Genomic DNA, 13,938 nt, shown 5'->3' on the forward strand with positions numbered 1-13,938 from the left:
CGAAAAAATACTCACCCTATCGGGTGAATCAGGCCATTTAGAGCCATGTTACCAAGTTTGTGGACAGATAAGCAAAATGATACACTTCACTGCAGGCTTCATTCAGGCAGAAACCACCCTATGGGAAACAAAGACTGCCGAAAATTATCAGAGGGCAGTTCTGTCGAAATACTGGTGTGGTTTAGAGCAAAAAAGAATCCATAAGAAGGTATTCCATCCTGAACCATTTAACAGTAGGCAATGAATGCTATGAAAGTCTTACGAGAAGTATTGGGATTATGTGTATATCACGCAGGAACGTTTCCAGAACATTAAAAGCGAAATTGTCACTGGACCTAATGGGCATATTAGTCTATGTGCCCAAAACAAATCTTGAGCACTTCATGATTATATATTAGATTCACTCAGTCGCCTACATAAAAATTCGAAATCGACCAATAACAATGACAACAGTGGCGCAACTCAGACCTTTCACTGTATGAGCAATCTTACAACCACAGCAGGATCAGAGACTGTCGTGTCTGCTTTGTGAGATGACCAGCGTCGTCTCTGCTGCATAATGCCTGGCCTGATGATCATGGTCCATCACATTTTAATAGGAGAAGGAGGAATGATAACAGCTATCACGCTGTTTACTGTGGTAATGGAAAGGGCATTGGCAGAATACTAACAATTACAATCGATGGAATCCCCTAACCGGAAACCACAGACAGTAAAACGCAACCAGTACTATCCTATGCATAACTCTATAATTCATAGAATTTGACAAACACAAAATCCAGGATTACTGAAATATGGGATACAACTCATCAGCTTTGACCAATTATGTCAGAAGTTACCAAAGATTATGTATTGCACAGATTTAATAGCAAAGACGAATGTTGAGAAAGTAAGGAATGCAGGACAAAGAAAACACATGGTATACATATATCGTGTATTCATATTTTGAACATAATGTTAAGGACATCGCTTATTTGAATCATAGTATCCTATTCTTCAGTTTATCTATGTAGCTAAACTGAAGAATGGGATGCTAGTGTAAAAAATAAAAAAAAGGAACAAATTTGACATATGTCGACTTTCTCGCCTTCACCAGCACTAGAATCCTATTCTTCAGTTGACCTATGTAGTAATGCGAAAAAACCTAGAAGAGTAAAATTTGTATCCCATACTTCAGTGACCTATGTAGCTCAACTGAAGAATAGGATACCAGTGCAATCGAAGGCGAAAATAGCGACATACCTAAGATTTGTTTCCCATACTTCAGATGACCTATATAGGTCAACTGAGGAACAGGATACTGCCTTCATAGTTCAACTGATATACAGGATGCCAGTGTTATGTATGTCTCTTTTTACGTTTTTGCTAGCACTATTATTCTATTCAGTTGACCTATATAGGTCAACTGAGTACTGCATACAAATTTTTTGTATGTCGGTCTTTTCGACTTCTATAGTGCCACTATCGACCAAAAAACATCGTAGTAATACTAGTGCTAGCGAAGGCGAAAAAAAGCGACAAATGTAAAATTTGTATTCCGCACTGCAGTTGACAAACCCTGCATCAAATCTTCCATATTCATAGGAATAGATAAATCCTACCCAAAAATGAAAATCAGAAGGTAAAAATTGTCCAGAACGAAAGGCAATTCTTCTAAAACATCTGAAACACTAAGAATGAAAATAAGACTGAATGAATTGGAACGAACAAACGATTTAAATTAATGCAAGCGACAAAAATCGTACACAATTTCTCTTAAAAACACATTCATTTATTTCTATTAACAATGATGAAGCCTCACCACAGAAGATAATCGGTTCATTATCCGTGGCTTGAAAATAAAGATATTAATATCTGTGAGTAAACTATGATGCCACTGGTCAAAGCCAAGAGGTATGTATCCCATTCTTTAGGTGACTTCAAAATCCTGCCATAAATATTATTAAGGTGGCATAAGAGTCCCGCCCAACAACGACAAGTTCAACAAATTAATTCAGTCATATTACGCCCTCAGTGACGATTGTGGGATGGAGTGGGGGTATAGAAAGCAATTCAGTAAATCAATTGTGATATAACAATGTGCCAAACTGACCACCACAAACGCTGTGATCATAGGTCCAAGGTACTGAATAAGCAATTCTCGGGAAAGTGACTACTGCAGTTCTTATGGATACAGATGCCATGGTGAATTGTCAGCCAATTTACTTACTTAAATTCGCGAGTTTGTGATAGGAAATTGAGCCATATTCTGTCTGTTTCTATTTGTAAGTAGGTTACTCGTAGATTGCGTGAAATTCCTAAGGGGGGAGCATGCAGTGATTGATTTTTCCTTATGTAAATGCTTTCTGAACATCAATTGAAAAAATATTGTTGTTCATTTAGTAAAAACAAGAAACGTGGTTCTCTCCACTACACCAGGACGAAGAAGGAGGGAGGAGAGGGTATAGCACATCATGGGACAGTACCAACAACAACAAATACTTTTGCAAGACAGAGTCAACTGCGATGTATTGAGAAGCACTACACACGACACACACTTAAACCGCTTTCCAAACCATCGTAATAAGTTGCCATGGCTAGATGTCAGAGTTCGGTATTAATCGGGAATTTGAAGTCACGATTGCGTTTTTAAAGCACTATAGAATTCCTAAATTGGTTCATTCCACTACACTACGGAAGGAGGAAGAGGAGGAAGGCCTACTCCATGATAGGATAGATATAACAGCAATACCAATGCAAGACAGAGTCCACTGCGATGTGCTGAGAAGCACTGAACATGACACACTTAAACCATGATCCAGTCCACACTAGTTGCAGTTGTTGTTGTCGTGGCTAGATATCAGAGAACGCTATCAGACGGGACTCTACTACAAACGGATCGAGGCGTAAGGACCTTCTGTGTATAGGATAAACACAACAGCAAAAAATGGTTCAAATGGCTCTGAGCACTATGGGACTTAACTTCTGAGGTCATCAGTCCCCTAGAACTTAGAACTACTTAAACCTAACTAACCTAAGGACGTCACACACATCCATGCCCGAGGCAGGATTGCAACCTGCGACCAGACTGCGGTTCCAGACTGCAGCGTCTAGAACTGCTCGGCCACTTCGGCTGGCAAACACAACAGCAAATACAACTGCAAATAGAGTCCACTACAATGTATTGAGAAACACTAAACACGACACACTTATACCACGATCCAGGCCGTAGCAGTAGCTGTGATGGTTATTTGTTGGAGAGCGCTGAAACACCCGCACATCCCAGGCGTTTTGTATTATAAAGCATTAATGTTTTCTTTGATATGCAATGTAGTAGTTTTATCACTTTAGAGTTTGTCATCATAGTTTATCGTAGAGAAACTTGCAGAGGGAATGTATGTCATGCACTTGGAAAATATTTCTTAGACTGGAATACTGACAGCATTGTATTCTGCACGACTAATAGGTCGGAAGGCTCACCACTCTAGCGCTATAGCGTGTTTTAAGAACAAAACCGTGTGCCCTTAGGAATATATGTGTTTATGTTCCACGATCATTTCTCTCTTACCAATACCTTCTTCGTACCGACCCCTGACACTAGAACAAAACTTTGGAATTGATAGCGCAGTTGATTTACGTAAACTGCTTCAAACTATGTCCGTCTGGAGCTTCTTCTTCATAACCGTCTGTTAGATCACCACAACACTCTCATATCTACTATAAACCGATAAGGGGTGTTAACCTCCTCGGCATGCGCGCATCTGGAGAAATCTTGCGCACTTGGATGGGTGTCGTGAGTAAGATTGGTGCAGACCAGTACTTAAGGAATCAGCTTGCTCTGTTCCTTCACGAGACATGGAACCTAACCTCCTACTTCTATTCAGCTGCAAATTAAATGGGTTACAGTGTTGCAGGAAGGCCTGGTCATAGACAATATGGGGAGATCTTTCAATCTCTAACTTTATCCTAAGAAAGCGAGAATGCTCTGTGACTCCAATCCGAACAGGGAAAGATGGGAAATCGTAATCGTAAACTACCCACTATGATCGAGGTGCTAGAAAATGTAGATCGGTATAAGACACTGTCTGGTATACTTTGGTACATATATGTTGAGAATTAACAATGAATGGACGTACTGCACAGTCATCTATCTACAATCGCAATATATACACGGTGCTTTTAAGCCAGTGGAGAGGTGGTTTAGCAATGATACAGAAATTGGGAAGCATGCTGCCATGTCATTGTTTGGCGTAGAAACTATGGAAAAAAACTGGTAAAATTGCTACAAATGATCGCACTATCAATTGTGGTGCTTATTACAGCGAGTAGATGGTGTCCTTTCCATCCCATCCGTCCACTGGTAATGACTGACAGTCATCACTTGTTTCAGATGGAGAGAGACTGTTATTGGGAGCAACTCCCTTCGGAAATAGTCTTCACTGAGACAATGATTGCGTATATTACTGTAATATCGCGGATCAATCGAAACTGGACACCTAGACATCTGCTACCACATCACTGAAAGATAACTTTAAATGTGGAGCTCGGCCATCTGTTTGGAAATGCCCCACGATGCAGCCAAACTCTACCAATTTCCACATGTCGTGATGTCTTCCTCACTTTTTTTTGTCAATAAGAAACACCGTCCATGTCTCTGATTTCAATCATAATGGGTGTATTGTGGAAGCAGTAGCAGCATAATTTACACTGTGCAATATCCAGTTTTCTGTGAGAGCCAATGGATCGAAACATGTTAATGATGTTTTAGCTCCTCACACAGACCTCGACATCGTGGTGGAAAAACAATATGATGGCGGTGTACCAGGTGAAGAAGTACGAAACCGGAATTTCCCAACAGATGACCTAGCCGTCAGTATAGGGCCCGTGAGACCGCGCCTGCAGCGCCATCTGCTTCCTCTAATGGCTGACGACGAATGTCAACACATAGTAACCCAAGTTCCATACATCGGTGTCTGTTTCAAACACGTAAACATGTGAAGTTTTGTGCCTACGAACAACGATTTGCAGACAGCATTGGTTTTCTGTTATCATTTGAAGAAAACTGCTGCAGAATCGCATCGAATGCTTGTCGAAGCTTTCGGTGAACATGCTCTTGGGAAAACACAGTGTTTCGAGTGGTTTAAAAAATTCAAAAGTGATGATTTTGACGTGAGAAATGACGAGCGCGGGAAACGACCGCAAAAGTTTGAAGACAACGAATTGCAGGCCTTATTGGATGAAGACGATACTCGAACTCAGCAAGAACTCGCGCAACAATTGAATGTTATGCAGAAAACCATTTCGCTTCGGTTGAAAGCTATGGGAAAGGATCAGTGGAAAAATGGGTTCCGCATGAACTGAATGAAGGACAACAAGCAAATCGAAAGACCACTTGTGAAATACTGCTCGCCAGATACAAAAGAAAGTCGTTTCTCCATCTAATAGTGACAGGCGATGAAAAATTCATATATATTGAGAATACTAAGCGTCGTAAATCATGGGTGAATTCAGGCAAACCATCGACATCCACTACAAGAGCAAATCGCTTTGGAAAGAAGCATTTGGTGGGATCAGAAGAGTGTCATCTATAATGAGCTGCTAAAACTTGGTGAAACAGTTAACACTGATCACTGTCAACAGAAAATGATAGATTTAAATCGAGGATTAAGTGAAAAACGACCGGAATATGGAAAAACACAACACAAAGTCATGTTGCTCCATGATAGTGCCCCATCACACAGAGCAAAACAGGTCAGGGAAACAATCGAGGCGTTCAGTTGGTAAATACTATGGCACACGGCTTATTCTCCAGATTTGGCTCCATCCATTTATCATCTATTTTCATCACTGGGACATGCTCTCGCTGAACAAAGATTCAGTTCGTATGAGAATGTACGAAAATGGGTCGTTGACTAGTTCGCTTCGAAAGAAAAACTGTTTTTTTGGCGTGGCGTCTATAGCCTGCCAGAGAGGTGGGACAAATGTATACATACCAATGGAGATAATTTTGAATAAAATATTATTTATCAGTTACAAACAAAAGGCGTGTATTTGTTGTTGTTGTTGTGGTCTTCAATCCTGAGACTGGTTTGATGCAGCTCTCCATGCTACTCTATCCTGTGCAAGCTTCTTCATCTCCCAGTACCTACTGCAACCTACATCCTTCTGAATCTGCTTAGTGTATTCATCTCTTGGTCTCCCTCTACGATTTTTACCCTCCACGGTGCCCTCCAATGCTAAATTTGTGATCCCTCGATGCCTCAAAACATGTCCTACCAACCGATCCCTTCTTCTAGTCAAGTTGTGCCACAAACTTCTCTTCTCCCCAATCCTATTCAATACCTCCTCATTAGTTACGTAATCTACCCACCTTGTCTTCAGCATTCTTCTGTAGCACCACATTTCGAAAGCTTAATTATTGCAACCAACTTCCAGTTTCATACTTCTACACCTGATATGTAGCTGCAGTCTTACACTCCTTGGATGTGTTACAGCAGAAAAAACAGTGTATCAAACAACAACAAAGGACCCTCTCTTGTGACTGATACTCTGTGGGGTATGGTCCTCACTTTACACTGGTCTGTGGAAGCGACTTCGATCACCGACCACCTGCTGCTATGAACCAATATTTTTATATTTGATACGATCGCTACATATGCTTGAAGGCAGCATGCTTACGGTATTTCTTTTCGATATACCTAAAGAAAGGGATGCACCAATATCTTATTATGTTTTCTATCGAATGACGTTAGCGGAGTATCTGTAGTTCGTAGTTTACCATTCTTGGATACTATAAAATAACGATGATAGAAAGTTTGGGTGACAGACATGAATGCACCCTGAGGGACACAGATCTTCTTCACACTGCGGTACCTGTACATGGTTTGGAGATGCATCACAATGCAGTAGCAAAATCCTCGTCCATCTTCCAGTTCCTGTATGATGTGGTGTCTTCCTAATTTTCCCAATAAGAAACACTCCCATAACTGTTCGTACTGTCTTTTCTACTGCCTCGCTTTGCAGGAGAAAGATTCATTTGGCCCTGACCTTTCACATTGTACACAGTTGGCGGAGCTACAGCAACGTTTCCATTTCCACTGACTGGTCAAAACACGGTCCTGTCGCATTATCTCAGATCACCCTGTTTCTCCAGGGTTGCAGATTGTACTAGATAAAGAGCTCTCCAACTTCTGCTAAGTTCCGACTTAAACTGGAATTGTCACATTCACAAAGCTGCAAGGAGGGCCGGACAGAGACTGAGGAAGGCAACTTCACTTATCACCAATGCTGTGGACTTACAGATCCGTGTCATGTGTGTTCCCTATGTGCCTATGCTATTAGCACCACTTTTGTGTAGTGCCACGTTGTGTGGCACCACATTCTGCAATTATTCCTAATTTATGAGCATCAGTCTATATAAGCATGTGAGTGTGTATTAACAGAATTCTAAGCCATATGAATAATTAAATTACTGTGTATGGGCAGACTTTGGGTGATTATCTTTGGTTTGGTGCTTCATGAATTCTAATCCAGTTGGTCTGCTCTGCTTTGAGCGTATTTTCTGGTTTTGTCTTTTGACGAGTTTTTGCATTTTGGATTCGACTTAATGCAAATACCCACTGGCCATTTTTATCCCATGAATAGATAGGTAACGGTTTCCTGGTCTCCACAACTGATGAAAAGCTGAAGAACATTGAGATTGCACTAGTTCAGGCGAGAATCATGAATGAAGATTCATTTGTGGCATGCTATGTTAAAGTGAATTATGGGATTAGTACCAATAAAATGTATGCATATTTATCTTATAAATATTTTATTTATTTTCCACCTCAACAGAATATTGAGATCTGTGGGGCTGACACAAAAAGTACATATTACTAGAAATATTTTGCAATGATTAATAATGTCTTTCATTTGTACAGTGTTAATGTCTGAAGACCCCATCACAGTTTTCTCAGGTTTCCTTTTGACTACACCCCAAATGGGTTGGGGGGGAGGGGAGGTAAATTTCACCTACATAGCCCTAGGTTTAAAGATAATCCCAGACTTTAACACTAAGTCATGAGACTCAACATTCTACAACAAAACTTTGAGCAATGTGTCATAAACAAATCGCTTTCAGGAATGTCATGACAAGGAAATCAGGTCTCTCATATTAATTAACTGAAACTGTTCGCCAGAAACCATTGCTTACCTGCCACAAAACAATTGTTTAGCAACGTCATTTTACTGTTAGTTGATTATAACTATGTGATTACTAACAGTCCATGAGTCATGTAATATTGAATGGCGTTTCCAAAACCTGTAAAAGATATTGACTCCATCATTCAAGGAAAGAGTGTAGCAAACTGCTATATTTTGCTTATGTCAGCGATCTAATTTTTTGCCAAATGCAAAGCTTACATTTATGTTATAATTAATATATCTTTGTAAATTTTGACTGTCCATCGTTTTTTAAACGGTGAAGTAAGCTATGTTGTCTTCTACCTTCTTCTTAATCTGACTGTCATACTGAAAGGTCCTTTACCTTACATAATTCTAACTTAATTGGGGTAATAATGGATTCATTGAGATATTTGTTCTTATTGGTTGGTATTAAATCTGTCCAGACTTGTCATTGGTGCATTATCGTTTACAAATTTCAATATCTACTAGTTGAACCTGCAATCTAATATCTTTAACAAAGTGGGATTGTTATTGTTATCATCATGCAATCATTTCATTGCACTGAACCTTAACATTAACATTGTTTTGTATCATAAAGCTCTCCACTTAACAACGACAATTTCTGGCCTTGAACTATCCCTCGGCAAGTAAGAAAAGTACTCCACGCAGAAAAATCAGACAGGCAATAGAGGAAATATTTCATTAAAGATAAAGTACACCGTTTTGAATTATATACTTTTTGCACAGCCATTCATCATCCTCTTGCTACAGATTATGTAATGTTGACTCTCTTCATTTTACTTTACTTTTACACTTCAAAGTCTAACACCAAATAGCCAACCAAACAGAGAGGCAGAATAATGAGTTGCAGTGAGTTACATTATAGTAGACGGTGTTCTTCAACTGCAGTGATAGATGGATAGATGTGGTTTTTTGTAGACTGTGCATTTGAAAATGACAGTATTTTTTTCAACAGTGACTGTGAATGACTGTGACAAGAGATACTTTGCTTGTGTGAGGTATTAGTTGCTATTGTTTCACAGACTAGGCAAGGACCAGAGGAATGTTTTGTATTCTTACAAGCTTTAGCATATAGGTTAGCTACTGCATAAATATTCTGACACACACATGTTGATTTTTTTCATGCTAAATCGGAGTTTGAAGCTGAGTGCTAGCTGTGACATGTACCTGCTACATTCTTCATACCTGATGCCACCAAAGTGGAAAAGAAAGCTTTGTGAGTGCTGAAGGACAACAAAGCACCATGAACAAGGTCAGCAGAGTCATAGTGCCCTTCAGTATCCAATTCCAGCGGGCTGCCACCGTGTCCCTGTCATCGAAAAATGTACATGTAACTGATAATTAATTACGAGAAAGAATAAAAACTAGAGAAATCTTTTTGATTTTAACTTTTAAGTGTTACAGATTTCAGTATGTCACAAAAAACAAACTGGGTGTAATGCTGTTCAGTGTGTGTTATATATCTATCTCTTTCAATATATTTCTTTTACCTTGACAGTAGCTTTTGTCAGTTACTGACACTCAATTAATTTGTAGTCATTGAGTGTATTCTTTTGGTTTGGTGTACTATGTACATTGTAGAAATCATATGGTTGACATTAAGTATGAGTGTAATGAACAGTAGAGATATTTCTTACATATTCGTGACAGGGACTAAAGGCAAATAAAATGAATTTTCTTTCATTCTGTAAGTTTGAACAGTAACTTAAAATTGGTAGTAACGTTTCAGGGAAATGGTGTTTGTGTTTGGACACTGAAAGAATACTATGTTCAAGTGTGGATTATATAAACATAATTACTGTATTTTGGTTAGGAGTATGCAGAAGGTGAAAGCAGCATTTTTCATTTGAAACCATTAATAGAGATACAAATATTCAATTAGTTGATTGCATTTATATGTATAGAAGAAATGAAGGCATCCTGGACACATGAACACTTTACCTAAATTACTGAACTACCTGTGATTATTTCAGTAACTTGACTAACATCATATGAAATTCATACAGATAAAGCAATGTTTAATAACCTCCTTTATTTGTGGAATTATTTACAGAATTAGGACTTTGTACGATTCGCTCTGAAGGATGGATAGAAGATTACAGTTTAATGCTCTATCAATGAGGAGGTCATTACAAACACAAGCTCGATTTGTTTCAAGTATGGGAAACGAAATTGATCGTGCCTTTCAAACCAACAATTCTAGCTTTGCCTAAGGTGATTTAGGGGAAATACTTAAATGTGGACGGTTGGATGTTGATCTGAATCATTGTCCACCTGAATGCAAGTCCAGAAAGCCACTGTGCCACCTCACCTAGTACTCTTAGCTTTGTTTTTTGACTATGGATAAAATTCTCTCCCAAGATTCTGGAAAAAATCAGGAATATTTACAAATAATTTGGTTAACTGCTCTACAATTTAAGAAGAGTTCCTTAATTTTACATTTTTAAAATATTTTTAAAGCAAAGCAAAAACTACCTCAAGAAATGAAATATTCTGCTGTGGTTAGATGTAAGACATGTACAGGAGAGAATATTCATTCAAACCAACAATTTAAGAATTAACTTACTATGGGAACTAATTACATGTGGGGTCCCACAAGGTTCCATTTTGGGGCCCTTACTTTTTCTTGTGTATATCAATGACCTTTCATCAGTAACATTACCAGATGCCAAGTTTGTTTTGTTTGCTGATGATACAAACATTGCAATAAATAGCAAATCAAGTGTAGTCTTAGAAAGATCAGCCAATAAAATATTTGTAGACATTAATCACTGGTTCCTAGCCAATTCTTTGTCACTAAACTTTGAAAAAACACACTACATGCAGTTCAGAACTTGTAAGAGTATATGTCTAACATATGATGACAAGAAGATAGAAGAAGTGGACGGTGTTAAATTCTTGGGATTACAGCTTGATAATAAATTCAACTGGGAGGAGCACACCACAGAACTGCTGAAGCGTCTTAACAAATCTCTGTTTGCAATGCGAATTTTGTCAGACATAGGGGATATAAAAATGAAAAAGCTGGCATACTATGCTTACTTTCATTCCATAATGTCATATGGGATTATTTTCTGGGGTAATTCATCAAGCCAAGCTAAAGTTTTCCGGGCACAAAAACGTGCAGTAAGAATTATATGTGGTGTGAACTCAAGAACATCCTGCAGAAGCCTGTTTAGGGAACTAGGGATACTAACTACAGCTTCCCAATATATTTATTCCTTAATGAAATTTGTCATTAAAAATATATCACTTTTTCAAACCAACAGCTCAATTCATGGAATCAATACTAGAAATAAGAATAATCTTCACAAGGATTTAAAGTCACTTAGTCTTGTACAAAAAGGTGTGCATTATTCAGGAACACACATTTTCAATAACTTGCCAGCAGCCATAAAAAGCTTAACAACCAATGAAATTCAGTTTAAGAGAAGCCTAAAGGATTTATTGGTGGCCAACTCCTTCTACTCCATTGATGAGTTTCTGAGGAAAACCAACTGATTTGTATATAAGTACAACATAACTTCTGCACAATTTCAGTGCAGTAATGTGTTCACTGAAAATTTGTGTGTGTGTGTGTGTGTGTGTGTGTGTGTGTGTGTGTGTGTGTGTGTGTGTGTGTGTAAGTATAATCTAACTTCTGCACCATCTCAGTGCAGTAATGTGTTCATTGTAAATAAGTATTACAGTAGTTGTATTACATGCTTCTTACCTTATAAATAAATATAAAACTTTTTTATTTTAAATTCAGTGCAATAGTATTTGTAAAATGACTCTTAGTGTTCATTAAAAAATGACGATCATTCCACTTGGGACCTGTGGAATGGTACATTAGCTTATTTGTTTTAGTTTAAATATTTGTCATGTATTGTTGTTTTTCTGACATGTTCCACATCCTGGAGGACCTCCTCACTACGGATCAATTGGAATGAAAGTAAATCTAATCTAATCTAATGTCAACAGTTCAGGAAAATATGTATGGTAAGTGGCACTGATGCCAGCAGCATTTGCATTCAAATGCTCTTCTGGTAACTATTGCTGATCGTTGTCTTGACCTGGTTTAATGCTAGAATCACTCTCAGTAGTGTGTTCTTTGTATAAGGGGCAATCAAAAAGTTTCTGTCTGAGAGTGTTACTGCAGCTTAAACACAACGTAGCATGACTCGGATGCGAGTATACAAGCAACGGTATGTGGGCAAGGGATTAGTGTGGCATTTGTGTTCGCACGGGCTCTTCCAGAATACAACATATGGTATAAATGTTCATTCTAATAACCTTTACAATGTGCACAGGCAGTGTGGCAACTGTGGCTCCTGGCTTAGCTGAGAGACATACATGCCCGTTTGCTACAGGGTCTCGAAGCTACATGCTCGGCCGTTACAAAGGCGCTAATCTTACCTGCACACACAAAGGACCTGGGAGATACCCTTCTGCAAGTCGGTTACAAGGTCTCCCGACAGGGAGCAGATTGTACTTGACAGTCTGACCTGCCCAGTTTGGAAGCTACCGCTAGATGACAGTTGGAAAGAGTTGCAGAGTCCAAACATACTCCCACTCTAAAATGAGTCTTCTCATTTTACAAACAACCATAAATTTAACAAACAACAAATAGAAAACAAGGAAAATAATAAAAATATAATTAGACACAATATCAATGCACATAAAACATAAATACACTAACATTTGGGATGCCCACGCCACCGAAACGCCACTGTCACACTGCATGTGAAACACGATGGATACTAACAAATAGGACAAAAAACACTAAAGTATTAATATCATATAGCACAAAGATCGGCAGTAACAGCAGTCAGAAAAGAAAACATCCACAGCTTCTCAGGCCGATCTTATGAATTAAGAGGTTATTCCTGTAAATGCCAATTTGGCAGTCAGCCTGTATCATGTACCACAGATCTGAAGGTACACTTAACTGATTCACTGCTTAGGCAGGGGACACAATTTTGCTATAGGCCTCTTAATCTGCCCATTAGCAGTTTTCGCCATCACCACACACACACACACACACACACACACACACACACACACACACACACACTTATCAGGACTGGGAAACAGTTGGTCAATGACACTCAGCCTCCACACCAAGGGAGTCAACTTATTTTCCTTGACCAGCACATGATCGCCCATCTGGGGTTGCCATGGTGCTTACAGTGTCCATTTCCTTCACTGATGCAGATCGTGTATGTATTCTGTCGACCACCTCTTCCAAAAGGACTGATGCAACTGCTGTAGAAGTTGCCATCTGTGCAAGTTCTTGGCGGGAACCTCAAGGACAGAGGGTTCAGGATGACCACTAAAGGGCTGTCCGATTAAGAAATGACCAGGACTGAGAGCTGCAGGAGAATCTAGGTCATCAGAGAGAAGACACAATGGCTTTGAATTCAAGCATGCTTCTATCTGAATTAACACAGTAATCAGTTCTACAAATGTCAGTACCGCATTGCCAATGACGCGTTTGAGATGTGACTTCATACATTTGATTCTTGCCTCCCAGAGTCCACCAAAGTGAGGGGCATGAGGTGGAGTGAACCTCCAACTGATTGCCTCTGAGGTCGAAAAATTCACCACACCTTCAATAGTAGCATCATTAGAGGAAAAACGCTTAAGTTCATTGTGTGCACCTACAAATGTGGGCCATTGTCACTGTACACGTGAGACAGTTTCCCTCTTCTTGCAATGAATCTCTTGAGGGCCGCCAAAAGTGAACTTGTTACCAAGTCACTAATTAATTCTATGTGGACGGCCTTGGTT

Source organism: Schistocerca serialis, chromosome 4, assembly GCF_023864345.2.
Source record: "Schistocerca serialis cubense isolate TAMUIC-IGC-003099 chromosome 4, iqSchSeri2.2, whole genome shotgun sequence".
Lineage (NCBI taxonomy): Eukaryota > Metazoa > Arthropoda > Insecta > Orthoptera > Acrididae > Schistocerca > Schistocerca serialis.